Source organism: Chiloscyllium plagiosum, chromosome 1 (genome assembly GCF_004010195.1).
Source record: "Chiloscyllium plagiosum isolate BGI_BamShark_2017 chromosome 1, ASM401019v2, whole genome shotgun sequence".
NCBI lineage: Eukaryota > Metazoa > Chordata > Chondrichthyes > Orectolobiformes > Hemiscylliidae > Chiloscyllium > Chiloscyllium plagiosum.
Window position 1 is genome coordinate 102,188,644 of NC_057710.1, and position 16,398 is coordinate 102,205,041.

Consider the following 16,398-nt stretch of genomic DNA (forward strand, 5'->3'; position numbering starts at 1 on the left):
TGTGTAATAGAATTCTAGCACAAGTTAGGCTAGTAAGATAGATATCGATACCATGACTTTGAGGAAACTTAGGGTAATGGGTATATCTCTTTTATGATCCTAGGATGTCTTGCCTTTCCCAGCTGATGTCCTTGCAACAATATCATTCAGCATTAACTCTTTCAATACCTCTTACCTCATACAACATTTACCCCCAAGCTTTTTCCCACTATTAACATTTACACATTCATGTATATAATTATATTCACCTTCGCAAGTTTCTGACTTTACAATTTCAGAGACTGGATAATTCACAATTCTTCCATTGCACATTCCTTTTGGATTTCAAGATATTTTACCTCTTTGGCTTGTTGACAGTTGACCTTGATTTTGTTCTGAACCCTATAACATCTAAAAATCTCTCTCATATCAGTCTCAAAATGTTAATTTTGCTGTCAGACCTGCTGAGTTTCTCTAGTACTTCTTTTATATATCACGTTCAACTAACTTGCTGGAGTTTTATGAAGCGACGTCAAAGAGAGTTGATGAAGGTAATTCTGTTTATGTGAAATACGTGGATTCCTACAAGATGTTCAATGCAGTGTCACACAACAGACTTGTGAGAAAAGTTACAGCTCATGAAATAAATGACACAGTAGCAATAAGAATACACATTGGCTGAGGGACAGGAAATAAAGAGTAATGGTTGATGGATATTTTCGAGATGAAAGGTGTTTTGCACTGTATCATGGGTCAGTATTGGGATTGTTGCTTTTCTTAATATAAAAATGATCTAGATCTTGGTATGCAAAGAACAATTTCAAACTTTGCCTATAATATAAAATTTGCAAGCACTGTAAACTGTGAAAAGAACAAAAAAAAAGATATTTGCATTGTCATGGTCATGTTATGCAGCTTACCTTCACAAATCTTGATGGACGCTTTGCTGAATACTACAGGACACCTCCAGAGCTGACCAAGCAACAGAGCATTCCCAAAGTATTATGAAGTACATTATGCTTGTGCCTGTTTGCTCTCATTGTATGTGCAGAGGTGTGTGCATTCCTGACTGGAGTCATTATTCATGTCATGAGACCATTATTACCCAATAGTCAGCCTTTGACTTGGCACTGTGGATCAAAAATAGGTGCATGGTAGAATTAAAGAATTATTACAACTGCCAAGATACTGGGCATTCACATATATGCTGCATCAGCTCTGGTGACATGCCAACTGCACACTGAGAGAGTGAAATTTCTATCGGTTCAGTAAACTAGCCAAGTCCAGATGAGATACACACAGAATAATGTGTGAATTCAATGGCAACCTGCACCATGGGGGTGCCTGCAATTTTGAGCAAAACCTTCTGCCTACTCCACCTGCTTGTTACTGGCAGGATGTAATGGGAGGAATCTGTTTCTTTGTGTGCAGAGGAACTCAGTGACCTCCCTTACACAGATAGACGAATGCTGCAAACCATGAGATGTTTCCTTTATCAGCAACAATAGCCTGAAAGGAGCCACATTAATTAAGGTAAAGAGCCACGCACATCTTCACATGCTACAGGCAATGTGATCTTTTGAGACTGCAACAATTGTTAGACATTAGTCACAATTTCATTAAAAGAACGAAAATATCTTTTCCATTTTTCTTCACTAAAACTGAAGTGAGAGGATTACTGTCTGAAGTTCCTGAACAGATAAGTGGTTTTCTGCTGCAGGGGTGGAACCAGTTGTGCTGTCAAGTGGGAATGGACTGAATGTTGGATTAGGTTTAGGAGGACCAGAGTTGTGGGGGAAAATGAAAGTGTATTGCTGGAAGATCAGCAAGGGGTGTTCACAAGGAGCATGGTTGAGGCAGATGACAGCCTGAGACACAGTTAGAGTGTTAGACATGTTGGGAGGAAGTGCATGTAGCTATGACCAGAGTCATCTCATCACATCAAGCATTAACTTCTCCCAGTCAGTGTGAGTGAGTGCATGAGTGTGTGGAGAGGTAAGTGGATAAGTGGTGGATGGGAGAGTGAGTGTATGCAGGGGTCAGTAAGGTGTGTGAATGGGTACATGGATGGATACATAAGTGAGTGAGAGTGTTAGCATGTGGGTGTTCGGGAATATGGCTGGGTAAGTGAATGAATGGGTGAGTGAGTGAGTGCTGGTGCTGCATAAATGAATAATGGTGTGGTGATATGGGTTTGTGAAGGCATGAATCATAGAATTTTAAGAGCGAGGCCATTCAACTCATTTTGCTCGTACCAGCCCCAGAAAGCGGTACCCAACTAGTCTCATTCTCCAGCCCTATATCCCTAGCTCTGTAAATTTATCACTTTCAAATATATATCCAACTCTCTCTTGAAACATCATATGGAATCCGTCTCCAACACCCTCTTAGGCATGGCATTCCAAATCCTATTGACTCTGTGAGTAAAAACGTTTTGCATCATCCAACTCTTAGCTCTCTTGCTGACAAAGTTGAAATTGTGACCCCCTATTTAGTGACATGAGTGGGTGGATGGGTGAGTGTTGGTGAGTGGTTGTGTGCATATATCGGCAGGTTACCAAGTGAGTATGTGAGCGAATGTGGCCGGATGAGTCATCACATGGCTGGATGATTGGGAGTACGGGTAATTACGAGGGGTGTTGACAAGCAAGCAAGGGGTGGACATGCAAGTGGATGGGTGAGAGAGACTGAGCCAGGCACATATCCACATTGCCTCTTCTCTTCTTCCCTCCCCAAATACCTAATCACAAAACAGGCTGTGAAAGAGAAAGACCCAGGTTTGAAGGCAATCCACTTCTGAACCCAACTTTCAAGTGAATTCTGCTGAAACCAGTTCAGATTGTGCCTTGCCACAGGGGGAGCTCAATGTCAGCGTAAGTTAAACCTCACTCCCCATCTTGGTCCCAGTCCCATTTGTTTCCCTGTCAATCAGAACTTAGGGTTTCATCTGTCTCCAGCTCTGCTTCTTAACCAAAAAGGCAAAGAAAAATGTTTTTATTAAGTAGCTCTGAAGCTTGGCACTTTTTAAATGTTAATTTCAATGAAATGCTCATTTCCATTATCAATGTATTGCTATGGAATTCTTAAATGAAATTCATATTTGCTGTTGTAGTAAACCTCATCTTTATGAAATTTGCTCATTGGGTTCTTGAATGACAGAAAGATTGAAAGTCCCAACCCTCTCCCCCTTCCTCATCCACCATGAAAAAAGGTTCAATCTTGTTTTAAATGAACAGGGAAGTCAAATAAATATACAATTGGAACAGAAACAATTTAGAGGTCAACTGCAACCCAAAGACAGGGGTGGGGGGAGGGAGTTGTTGCTCAGTGGTAACATCCCTATCTATAGACCTGAAGGCTCAAGTTCAACCCCATCTGTCCCTAACATGTGAGAGCAAGTTTATTAAAAAAATCTAAGGCTTAAGCCAGAGGTAGTTATTAATCTCTTAATTACCACTTGGGGTTCCTTGAATTCATTTCTCATGTCAGCTATGTGAGGTGAGGACAGGGCATAGGCTGGAGACCACCAATCAAAAAACAGTGGCTATGCCAAATCAGCATTCCACATTGACACCATAACCTCCCTGCTCTGCATGTCACCAGCAGTCATAGATTCATAGAATCGTAGAATCATACAGCCGGGAAACAGCCCCTTTGCTCCAACCTGTCCACACTGATTGGGTTTGTCAAACTAAATTAGTCCCATTTTCTGCATTTGGCCCATATCCTGCTAAAACTTTCCTATTCACATACTGTCAAAATGTCTTTTAAGTGTTCTAACTGTACACACATCCACCACTTCCTCTGGCAATTCATTCCATATATACACCACCCTCCGTGTGAAAAAGTTGCCACTCAGGTCCCTTTAAAATCTTGGCAGCATCCAAGGAGCAGGAGAATCGACGTTTCGGGCATGAGCCCTTAAACGTCGATTCTCCTGCTCCTTGGATGCTGCCTGACCTGATGCGCTTTTCCAGCTACACATTTTCAGCTCTGATCTCCAGCATCTGCAGTCCTCACTCTTCCTTTTAAATCTTTCCCATTTCACCTTGAACCTAATCTTTCGAGGACAACAGTCTGAAGTTGATGTAAACTGTTTATAATTTTAACTTTGAGATGAATTTCTGACCAGAAATTTGTACCAGCACAAAGACTGCCTATTTCCACTTCCATAACCTGACCTCTGTCAGAGCTCATTTACAGTCATCTGAGCTGATGCTCACGCAAAACCTGACTATTTCAACTCATTCTTAGCTTCACTTCTAGGTTCTGTTTGCCAGAAATTGTATATCACCCAGAAGTCTAAAGCCCATGTCTTAATTCACACTAAATTCAGTTTTCTGATCACTGCTACGCTTGCTGATCTGTTTCAAGCAATGCCTTAATTTAAAACTTCTCATCCTCATTTTCTAATCCTCCAAGGCTTTCCCCATTCCACTCTCTTTAATCTCCTCAAGATCCATTATTCTCTGAGATATCTGCATTCATCTAACTCTGGCAACTTGTCCATCTCTGATTGTAATTTGTCTATGTTTGTTGCCATGCCTTCAGCTATAGAGTCATAGAGATGTACAGCATGGAAGCAGACCCTTCGGCCCAACCCATCCATGCCGACCAGATATCCCAACCCAATCTAGTCCCACCTGCCAGCACCCGGCCCATATCCCTCCAAACCCTTCCTATACATACACCCATCCAAATGTCTCTTAAATGTTGCAATTTTACCAGCCTCCGCCACATCCTCTTGCAGCTCATTCCATACACTTATCACCCTCTGTGTGAAAAAGTTGCCCCTTAGGTCTCTTTTATATCTTTCCCCTCTCACCTTAAACTATGCCCACTACTTCTGGACTCCTCGACCCAGGGAAAAGACTTTGTCTATTTATCCTATCTATGCCCCTCATAATTTTGTAAACCTCTATAAGGTCACCCCTCAGCCTCCGACGCTCCAGGGAAAACAACCGCAGCCTGTTCAGCCTCTCCCTCTGCGACTCCACTTTCAAGGAGCTATGAACCTGCACTCCAAGGTCTCTTTGTTCAGCAACACTCCCTCGGACCTTACCATTAAGTGTATAAGTCCTGCTAAGATTTGCTTTCCCAAAATGCAGCGCCTTGCATTCATCTGACTTAAACTCCATCTGCCACTTCTCAGCCCATTGGCCCATCAGATCCAGATTCTATAGTATTCTGAGGTAACCCTCATCACTGTCCACTACAACTCCAATTTTGGTGTCATTTTGGTTTCAGTCCCTGAATTCCATCATCACACCTCTGGGCCTCTTCCTCACTTTCCTTCTTTAAGATGTCAATAAATAATACCTTTTTGACCAAGATTTTGAATTTAACTTTATATTTCCTTGTGGATCAGTGTCATATTTTGCTTTATGCTCCTGTGAAATACTATGGGAAGTTGTATTATATTAAAGATGTGACATATATATTGCTTATTGCTGGTGTATCATTTTCAAGCATTAGGAGCCTCTGTCAATACCCTTTCAATATTCTTTCATAAGATGTGAATGTCACTGGTTAGGTCAGCATTAGTTACTCGTTCCTAATTGCCTTGCTTGGCTACTTCAGAGGGCAAATAAGAATCTATTACATTGCTGTGGGTCTGGAATCTTTTTTTTAACTCATTCATGGGATGTAGGCATATATTATATAATGAGCATTTATCGCCCATCTCTAGTTATATTTGACAAGATGATGGCGACATGTAAGCCACACAGTCAAGGATGACAGATTTCCTTCTCTAAAGAACAGTAGTGAATCAGATGGGTCTAAACAATCAATCATAGTTTTATGGTCTTGAGTGCTGAGACTAAATTCATTAATAAATTCACATTTAATAATTGTATTTAAATTTCACTATCTATCATGAAAGAATTTAACCTCGTGCCCACATAGTATTTGCTTGGGTCTCGGGATTACTAATCCAGTTATATTACTGCCACACCATCATCTCTCCAAATTCTGACTAACAGATCAGTAGACATTATTCCATGGAATCAAGCATCAAAAGAGTTAATTATTGTGTATTTTGCTTTGCTAATTACTTAATAAATTCAGGAGGCCTCTGCACATGAACATGCATACATTCTTCGAACTAAAAAGGTATCTTGGGAATACTAATCCTCAATTGTCATTTGTATTACATATCTTGTGAAAATCTGCTGATATTACTGCAGTCACGCAGTCATTGTAGGTAACGTGCTCTGGTGCTTTGCTGTCAGACAATTTATTTATTTCTAGAAATACTTCCTACTAAACCTTTGGTTTGATTTTAAATATACTTGTGTATGATTAATGTAGGTCGAAGCACAAGGCAAAAAGAGCGCTATGTAATTTATCATACACATCCAGTTACTTTTTAAGAAATGCAAAATCAGCCATCCTTTTTATGTATGATACAAAGGTAGAGTGCACTCAGAGAGAGGAATAAATTAAACATTTTTAATATTTATTCAAGGAATTTACATTTTGTACAGAAACATATTAAAACCAAAGCTCTGATTCAGTGTAACAGCATGAAGTTTTCTGTGCAAGAGGTATTTGTCATATATTTTTTACAATGGATCAAGTAAACCTGGACTAATAAATTGACCCCTTCCCTGTCCATGGTGAGATTTTTAAAGAAGTTCTTCTGTTGCCTTCTTCCACCTTTTTTTTGGTTAATCCTATGAAATAATCAATTCTTTTCCTTTCACACAGAATTTCTGAAAGCTTTAAATTTAGAGCACAGTCGTAAATCCAGGCAGTTTTTGAATAATTGGCAATGGGATGTATGGGAAACACACCTCTTACCATTGTAAACACATCTTAACTATTTTAACTAATCAGTTTTATTAAGTAGTAGGTTGTTCATGGCTAAAAGTCTCTGAAGAATTGGTGAAGGATAAAGAGCATATGTATCAAGAATAGGAGTGAGCTTTTCATCCCTTAAAGCCTACTCCATTTAATAACATCATAGCTGACCTGGTTGTAACCTCAAATCTACATTCCTGCCTCACCCCGATGAAATAACTGCACAGAGTTATCCCATCACCAGGTCACCCTTTGCAGGTCGTTCTGCTATAAAGTGACAGTTGTGTTCCTCTGCAACCTCACATTACAGAAAATCACATAATGGAAAACTGCTATGAAGAATCGCTTTGTAGAAGATCACGAACTGAAAATCGCTGTACCTGTTCAGTAGAAAGTGTGCATGTTCCAAACAACGTTCACAATTCATCAATCACGTTGTAGCCAATTAGTACTGATGACATGCACATTATAACAGAATGATTTGCACTTACACATGGAGAGTCCTTGACACTATTATAGCTCCCTCAGAGCCAGCTCTCAAAGTGAACAGAACCTCTGACACTCCTGTTCTTATCTGTCAGCCTGGGCTCCCTGACTGAGGCTGTTAATCTGGTCCAATCAGGGAAGTCATGTTCTATGAGGTCCATCTGGCTGACCTATACTTGAGAACCTTTCAATACCTTGCTAAAAGAGAATTTATCCATCACTGCTTTAAAAATATTCAAGAACTCTGTTTCCATCACATTTTGAGGGTAACAGTGACCCTCTGAGAGAAAAAAAAGGCCTCATTTCTGTTTTAAGTGGGAGACTCCTCATTTTTAACAGTAACCCCTAGTTCTAGATTATCCCACAAAAGGAAACACCCTTTCCATATTTACCTTATCAAGAACTCTCAATATCCTATATTTTTCAATCAAATTGCCTCTTCCTCTTACAAACTCCAGTGAATACATGTCTAACCTGTCCAAACTTTCCACCTAAGATGACCCATCCATTCCAGACATTGGTCTGGTAAATCTTTTTAAACTGCTTCCAATGCATTTACCTCATTCCTTAAATACAGTAGCAATACTGTAAATAATACTTGAGGTGTGGTTTCAGTACAGCCCTGTAGAAATGAAGCATAACCTCCCTATCTTTGTAATCAATTCCCCTCATAGTAAGAAATTAAATTCCATTAGCTTTCTGAGCAACTTGCAATACCTGTATACTAAGCTTTTGTAATGTGTACAAGAGGACTTCAAGATCTCTCTGCATGCCAGAGATCTGCAATCTCTAACCATTTTGATAAAATGCTTCACATATAATATTCAATTTGCTCCATCTTTGCCATTCAGTTAACCTATTATGAGCTTTTTGAAAGCACCATTTTGTAACCACCTTGTGTCCTCTTCACGACATACTCTCTGACCTATCTTTGTGTAGTCAACAAATTTGGCAACCATACCTTCCATTCCTTCATCTAAGTCATTTGTATAATTTGCTAATTCTTGAGGTTCTAATGGCACACTATTTGTTGTCGACGTCTCTTTCAGAACTGAAAGGAAATGTCTGGAGTATGGAAGACTGTCGTTGTGGGGCGTGGGGAGGACTCTTGCTCTTCTCAGGCTCACAAACAAAAGCAAAAGCCTCACTCATTTAAAGCGGTTCAGTTTTTTAGTGATTGTAATGAAGTCAGCCAATTGGACTCAGAGAATAGGAGTTCCCTGAGTGGGGTATTAATCTGGTCCAATGAGGGAGTCCTGACTGACATAAAAAGATGAATGTCAGGGATATTGAAATGCTGAATGCCTGATTCAGTGAGAGACAGTGCCATTGTCAAAGGCTATGCATTGTAAATAAAGGAGAAAGTGAATAAAGGGTGATTGGTCAAAAGATGTCGGCCTTGAAAGAGTTATTTCAAGTTTCACCAAATATGCTGATTCCCTTCTGCCTGGACAGAAAACCACAGCAGTTTCCCAGTCATCTTTGAATTGTTCAGGACACATCTGGACCTGATCAGTAGATTTAAAGTAAGATATGCTCCTGGTTGTTGGAGGATAGTTTGATAAAAGTCACAGGTACCAGAATTACCACCGTTTGCAGGCTAAACTGATAATTTTAAGCGTCCTTTTGTGCAGCTTCCAACATGCAAGCAGTGTTGAAAATGCTCCTTTTTTGCTTTCTCATTTATTGGTGGTAAACTTGTATTGGATTAGCCATTCTGTGTCTACTTGGGATATTGGAAGATTTTTCATTCAAGCCCACTTTTTCTGTCATTAAAATTTGACCTGCTTTGAAAATGCTTGCAAGATGTTCCATTTAAATAATACTGCTACCAGAACCATATCAAAACCAACAGACAGCAAAATATGTTAAAAAAAAGTAGCCCCCTTCTAATTTATTTACTGGATCATGTGGCTATCTTGCACACTATTTAATTCTTGTCATTGACACATTTATTTGCGTTAATGAAAGGTAATGAAAGATGCATAAGGTAAAGAGACTTCAGACTTCAGTAAGGTCTTCAAGGACTTAAGGGAAGGACTTTATGTTGAAGTGTGAGTATTTGGAATGAAATAAGGTTACCAGCATAATTAATACTCTTTACAGGCAGTAACTAACAAGCTTAGTCTAAATGGAAGTCATGACAGCTGAGTTTGCAACCATGAGATGCTCCCCCTGCACTATATGGGAAGTCATGAACAATTCCAGTGTCCCTGGTGACATGTGTGCAGGAAATGTGTCCAGCATTAGCTACAGGCTAACCAAATTTCACAAATGGAGCAGGGGAGAACCATTATCGAGCATCCACAATGCTGAGATTGTCATGGACCATCCAATCAGTGAGATGGTCACACCACAGATAAAAATTAAACAGGCAGACAGAGGATGAGTAACCACCAGGCAGCAAGTGTGGGAGTCCCCTATCTCTGTCCTTCTCTCTGACAGACATACAAGTTTGGAAAGTGTTGGGGTGAGATGACTTTTTAGGGATTGGTAATGGAAGACAAGTAAATGGAACCATGGAAGACCCTGTCAAAATGAGAGGAAGAAGAATGGCAGAGCTATAATAGTAAGAGGAACTGAAAGGCATTTCTGCAGTGGCAAAAGAGACTCCAGAATAGTTTGTTGCCACCCTGGTGACAGGTTAAGGATGTCTCGGAGCAGCTGCATGGCCTTCTGATGGAGAGGGTGAACAGTCAGTGTTCATGGTACTTATCAGTACAAATAGAGTTATAAAGTAATAGAGATGTAAGGCACAGAAACAGACTCTTCGGCCCAACTCACCCATGCTGACCAGATATCCCAATGCAATCTATAAGACCATAAGACCATAAGACATAGGAGTGGAAGTTAGGCCATTTGGCTCATCGAGTCCACTCCTCCATTCAAACATGGCTGATGAGCATTTTAACTCCACTACCTGCACTCTCCCCGTAGCCTTAATTCCTTGCGAGATCAAGAATTAAAAAATTTCTGCCTTGAAGAAATTTAACGTCCCACTGCTCTCCATGGCATTGAATTCCACAGGCCCAGCACAAGCTGACTGAAGAAATCTCTCCTCATTTCCAATCTAGCCCCACCTGCCAGCACCCAGCCCTTATCCCTCTAAATCCTTCCTATTCATATACCCATCCAGATGCCTTTTAAATGTTGCAATTGTACCAGCCTCTACCACTTCCTCTGGTAGCCCATTCCCACATGCGCCACCCTCTGCGTGAAAAGGTTGCCCCTTCAGTCTCTTTTATATCTTTCTCCCCTGACCCTAAACCTATGTCCTTTAGTTCTGGACTCCCCAACTCCAGGGAAAAGACCTTGTCTATTTACCTTATCCATGCCCCTCATGATTTTATAAACCTCTATAAGGTCACCCCTAGCCTCCGATGCTCCAGGGAAAACAGCCCCAGCCTATTTAACCCCACCCTATAGCTCAAATCCTCCAATCCTGGGAACATCCTTGTCAATCTTTTCTAAACTCTTTCAAGTTTAACAACATCCTTCCGATAGGAAGGAGACCAGAATTGCACACAATATTCCAAAGGTGGCCTAACCAATGTCCTGTACAGCCACAACATGACCTTTACTCCTGTACTCAATACTCTGACCAATAAAGGAAAACATATCAAATGCCTTCTTCACTATCCAATCTACCTGCGACTTTACTTTCAAGGAGCCTTGAACTTGCACTCCAAGGTCTCTTTGTTTGGTAACACTCCCTAGAACCTTACTATTAAGTGTATAAGCCCTGCTAAGATTTGCTTTCCCAAAATGCAGCACCTCACATTTAACTGAATTAAAGTCCATCTGCCACTCCTCAGCCCATTGGCCCATCTGATCAAGATCATTGTAATCCAAGGTAACCTTCTTCTCTGTCCACTACACTGCCAATTTTGGTGTCATCTGCAAATTTGCTGGCTATACCTCTTATGCTCACATCCAAATCATTTACATAAATCATGAAAAGTAGTGTTCTGCAAGCTTATACCTCTTATGCTCACATCCAAATTACTTATATAAATGACAAAAAGTAGTGGATCCAGCATCAATCCTTGTGGCACTCCATGGGTCACAGGCCTCCAGTCTGAAAAACAACCCCCTACCACCACCCTCTGTCTTTTATCTTTGAGCCAGTTCTGTATCCAAATGGCTAGTTCTCCCTGTAATCCATGAGATCTAACCTTGCAAGCCAGTCTCCCATGAGGAACCTTGTCCAACGCCTTACTAAAGTCTATACAGATCACATCTACTGCCAAACAACAGGTTAAAAAAAAGCTGTGAGGTCCGACAAGCAGAACATGGGGAGTTAGGATGAAAATTAAAGAATAGGACCCAAAGGGAGTGTGTTAAGATTACCACCAATATCATGTGTTAGTGATAGTAGAAATAACAGAATATACTGGATGAATATGTGACTGGAAACATGGTGTGGTAGAAAGGGATTTACATTCCTGGGATATTTGGTCAATTCTAAGGAAGGCATGACTAGTACAAGCAGGAAGGGTTACATCTGGGTAAGATTCAGACCAATGTCCTTTGAAGGGGGGGGTCAAATTGGTGGGTAGGGGGTAAGATTAGAGTGGTGCTGGAAAAGCACAGTCAGTCAGGCAGCATCCGAGGAGCAGGAAAATCGACATTCCAGGCAAAAGCCTGTCATGGGAAGAAGGTAGTAAAGAGTACAATAGGTGGATGGGGGTGGGGTTGAAGGTGATAGGTCAGAGAGGAGGGTGGAGCGGATACGTGGGAAGGAAGATTGGTAGGACCGGTCATGAGGATGAAGCTGAGCTGAAAGGTTGGAACTGGGGTCAGGTGGTGGGAGAGGAAATGAGGAAACTGATGAAGTCCACGTAGATGCCCTGGGGTGGAAGTGTTCCGAGGTGGAAGATGAGGCGTTCTTCCTCCAGGCGTCGGATGGTGAGGGAATGGCGGTGGAGGAGGCCCAGGACCTTCATGTCCTTGGCAGAGGGGGAATTGAAATGTTCGGCCATGGGGCAGTGGGGTTGATTGGTGCGGGTATCCCAGAGATGTTCCCTAAAGTGCTCTGCGAGTAGGCGTCCAGTCTCACCAATGTAGAGGAGACTGCATCGGGAGCAACAGATACAATAAATGACATTGGTGGATGTGCAGGTGAAACTTTGATAGATGTGGAAGTCTCCTTTGGGGTCTTTGATGGAGGTGAGGGGGGAGGCATTGGCACAGGTTTTGCAATTCCTGTGGTGGCAGGGGAAGGTGCCAGGAGGGCAGGGAGGGTTGTTAGGGGGGCATGGACCTGACCAGGTAGTCACGGGTAGGGGGTAACATGATTGAGAATTGGTTGCCAGACAGAAAACAGAGAGAGTGAATAAATGGGTTACCCAAACAGCAGGCAGTGATGAGTGGGGAACCACAAGTATCAGAACTTATACCCCATTCAATCTCTATATGTATAAGTAACTTGGATGACAGAACCAAATGCAATAATTCCAGATTTGCTGATGACACAAAGCCAGGTGGAATTGTGAGTTGGAGGTTTCAAGTTGATATCGACAAGTCGAGTGAGTGGGCAAACACTTGGTAAATGTAGTGCAACATGGCTAAATATTAAGTTATACACTTTAGTGTAGTAAACATAAAGGCAGAGCAAAATGTAATTGGACTAAACTGGGAAGTAAGGATGTAGAAAGGGATCTACAGTCAATGAAAATAGACAGGGCTGGCGCAGCAAGCAATTCAGAAGGTGAATGGATAGTTTGGACTTTATTTCAAGAGGATTTGAGTTCACAATTAGGGGCATCTTTACAGGGCCTTGATGAGACCATACCCGAAATATTGTGTCCAATTTTGCTCTCAGTAGGATATAGAACGGATTTATTTTCCATCAAGGGAGTGCAGTAGATGTTCATCAGGTTGATATGGGGATGACAGGACTGTCTTGTGATGAGACATTGGGCCTGTATTCATTAGATTTTAGAAGGATAGAGTGGATCTGATCGAAACGTATAAAATACTGACAGGACTGGACAGACGAAATGCAGAGAGGACATTTTCCTTGCTTGGGGAGTCAAGAACCAAGGGATACAGTCTCAGGATGTGGGGTAGTTCAATTAGGATTAAGATTAGAAAAGCCAGTGGTTAGTGCTGATGATGGGTGTTGACAACATAATTTCATTTTTACACACTATGTGTTATCATTGAGATTTGAGCATCCTGACATCTTGGACCACAATGTATGCTGCTGGCATGACAATGGGTGTCCCAAAATGATCCTCTTCCTCTATCTTCCCCATATTCAAAGTGCTGTCTACATCCTTTCCCATGTTCCATATTGTGAACACTCTACATAAAACTGTTATTAAGGAGATCCTTACTGACCAGTGCTGACATTTGTCTCCAGACTTATCTAGATTCCCGAAGCATACATTTCCACGGCGTTTTGCAGACACATCCAATATGTGATTCTTGTTGAACCATACCTTACAGATGCGATTCCTTACAGGTAACAAAATGGACATATCCATTGTATCCTACAAGCCAGTGTGAAAGCATCATGATAGAACCAGAGGAATCAGAGACATGAACGTAGTAGGCGGTCATACTTTCACAGGTATTGCTAACATGTAGCAGTTTCAGCAGAGGGCGAGCTTCCATGTTGCAGGCTGTAGATATCGTCACTGTTTGACAGCCTGTGGAGGTGCTGCTCTACTGTGAGGTCAAAGAAGATAAGCCTCTTTCTGTAAACTCTCTCGTGTAGGTAGTGCCTCCCTTAACCTTGGGACCTCTCATGTGCACCTACTGTGCACCTCTTCCCTGTGCAATTCCATCCTGTGTAACTCTCTGTTATACACCCTCTACTAATGTCTTACTCTCTTTTCTGTATCTCCCATTTATGTATATGAGGCTTCTGCCATTGCATGTCTCTGCTGTTGTAGATGGTTGATGTGAGTACTTTTTGAGTGTCTTTTCCAATGCCCCTCCGATCCTTGTCTTCTCATTTTGGAAGTGAAAAAAAAATATGCTGCATCCACACAAGCAGATTCTGCTCAATGTTTGCCAACTAGAAACTGAGACACCATCTGTAATATGTGAGCTGTTGTTCAGCTGGAAAAGTAACACATTGAAGAACCTACCCTCACTGGTACTCAAGCTCGCCTCTGGTTCCCTAGCTAGTTTCTTGAGCCCTGGGAAGACCAGCCTGTACAAGTAAGAATTTGGAACAAAGTCAAAAACTTTCAATCGCCTCATTAATGTCTCCTAAGGATGCTAACTGCAACAATAATTACTCGCCTGCCTTCTATAATTAAATCCCTGCTTTTACCAAATGGTTTCTTGCCAACATTCAAATGTACCTCAGTTAACCCCAGAAGTCAATGCTAAGTCCTGTTTCCACTTGAGGTTTCTCTGATTTTAAGTATGAATACAATACAATCCATCCTCTTAAAATTTTCACCAATATTCATGGCCAACACACTTCTACATGTGTCTTCAATAAATACCCATGATTATTAATACCAAGAACATTCACTAAATATGAATTATTAAAATTAACTGTTCTCCTCAGAATTATGAATTTCAAAGCAACTTCTACATCATTTTTCTGCATAACTTTCTTGAATTTCTTTTTAAAAAATCTTTATTGTTCATACAGACAACTGCTTTTTACTGTAATTTCCAAATGTTGCTTCCAATTACAGACAAATAACATTTAAAATAAAGTTATATGACCTTAGGTCTTTCTGCCATGTTCATTTTTATGTGAAGTGGAAAAATAAATCCTTTGTGAAATTGCTGGTAATTTGTGATTCTTTTCCCTGAACTAATTTAGCATTCATACTTTTCACTAAGACACCATCCCGAAGGCAGGATTTCCCATCTGAGATCTGTCATATCCTGTATATGTCAATGAAGCAAATGAAAAGCCTCACAACATGCTCAAGGGAGCTCGATTTAAAAAGAGTGGGAGGATTAGCAAACAGCATCTTGACTGACATTTCAGATATTATTCACAATCTTTGGTCTGTCCCTTTAGCATCAGTGGGACATAGGACCGGTACACATTGTTGTTTAATGAGACAACAATAGGGGAAGATTAATTTTTTTTATAAATCTAAGTTCCATATAACAGATAATACATGACCTTTACAATTCATTCTGAGGCTAAAGTTCCTTAAGCTTGTAGATTGCAATGGTTCATAGAAGATGTTAAGAGCACAGTTTTAATATAGGACAGTAATTTAATCTCAGTACTGAAGTTTTATAATGATTTCAAAGTACTTTGTGCATGTGGTAAAATTGTCATTTAATTAAAATTGCAATTCACTGTAAGTTTTTGAATATTTTTTCTGAAGATTAATGGAACCTTATTTAAGATTCTGTCCTGCCACATTTTATAAAGGTTGTCTATGTGCATTTTTAAAAAGACAAGACATAGAGTGAAAGTTATAATCTCCTTCATTTAATTTCTAACACATTTCATCCCTATTAGCTGTTTTTGTCTCTTTTACAAAAAATCCTAAATCTGGTAAATAATTCCTGCATTATTGAAATTATTGAGATAAGCTTGCATTACATTTATAGATCATATGATATGCTCATTGATATGGAGAAATAGCTTTTACAATATGAAATGTTGCATTAGCCAATAGTTCTGAAGTTGTTAAAGTTTGTGTTATATTTGCCTCACCCATTCTACTGACATTACTCACAATCTGTGGGTGGAAACCAGGAATTCTACTCTAGTTTTCAAAGGAAGCATATGTATCTGTACCAGCTCCTGAAGGCCCTTGTAATTTTGCCTGACCAATGGTAGTTCTGCTTATTGGAATAATGAAATAAATCATCTTGTTATCTAAGAACAGTGCCTTTTCTGTAAACATTCTACAACATTGTATTCTGTACCGTTAATCATTAGGTAGGCTTAAGACAAAGGAGGATTGGTGGCATCAAGCTATCACAAATAACACACACCCAGTACCATTTAATGGGTACAGTTGTACAATACTACAAGAAGTGAGCAGTAGTCCTCTGGGTAAATACCACAAGGAATTACATCTAAAAGTGGCCTTTCTATCTATGATGCTCTTTACTGTCCATTAGGCCACAAATTCTCTCCATGAAATATTCAAATACATGCAGGGAAAGATCATCAGAATTTGAATC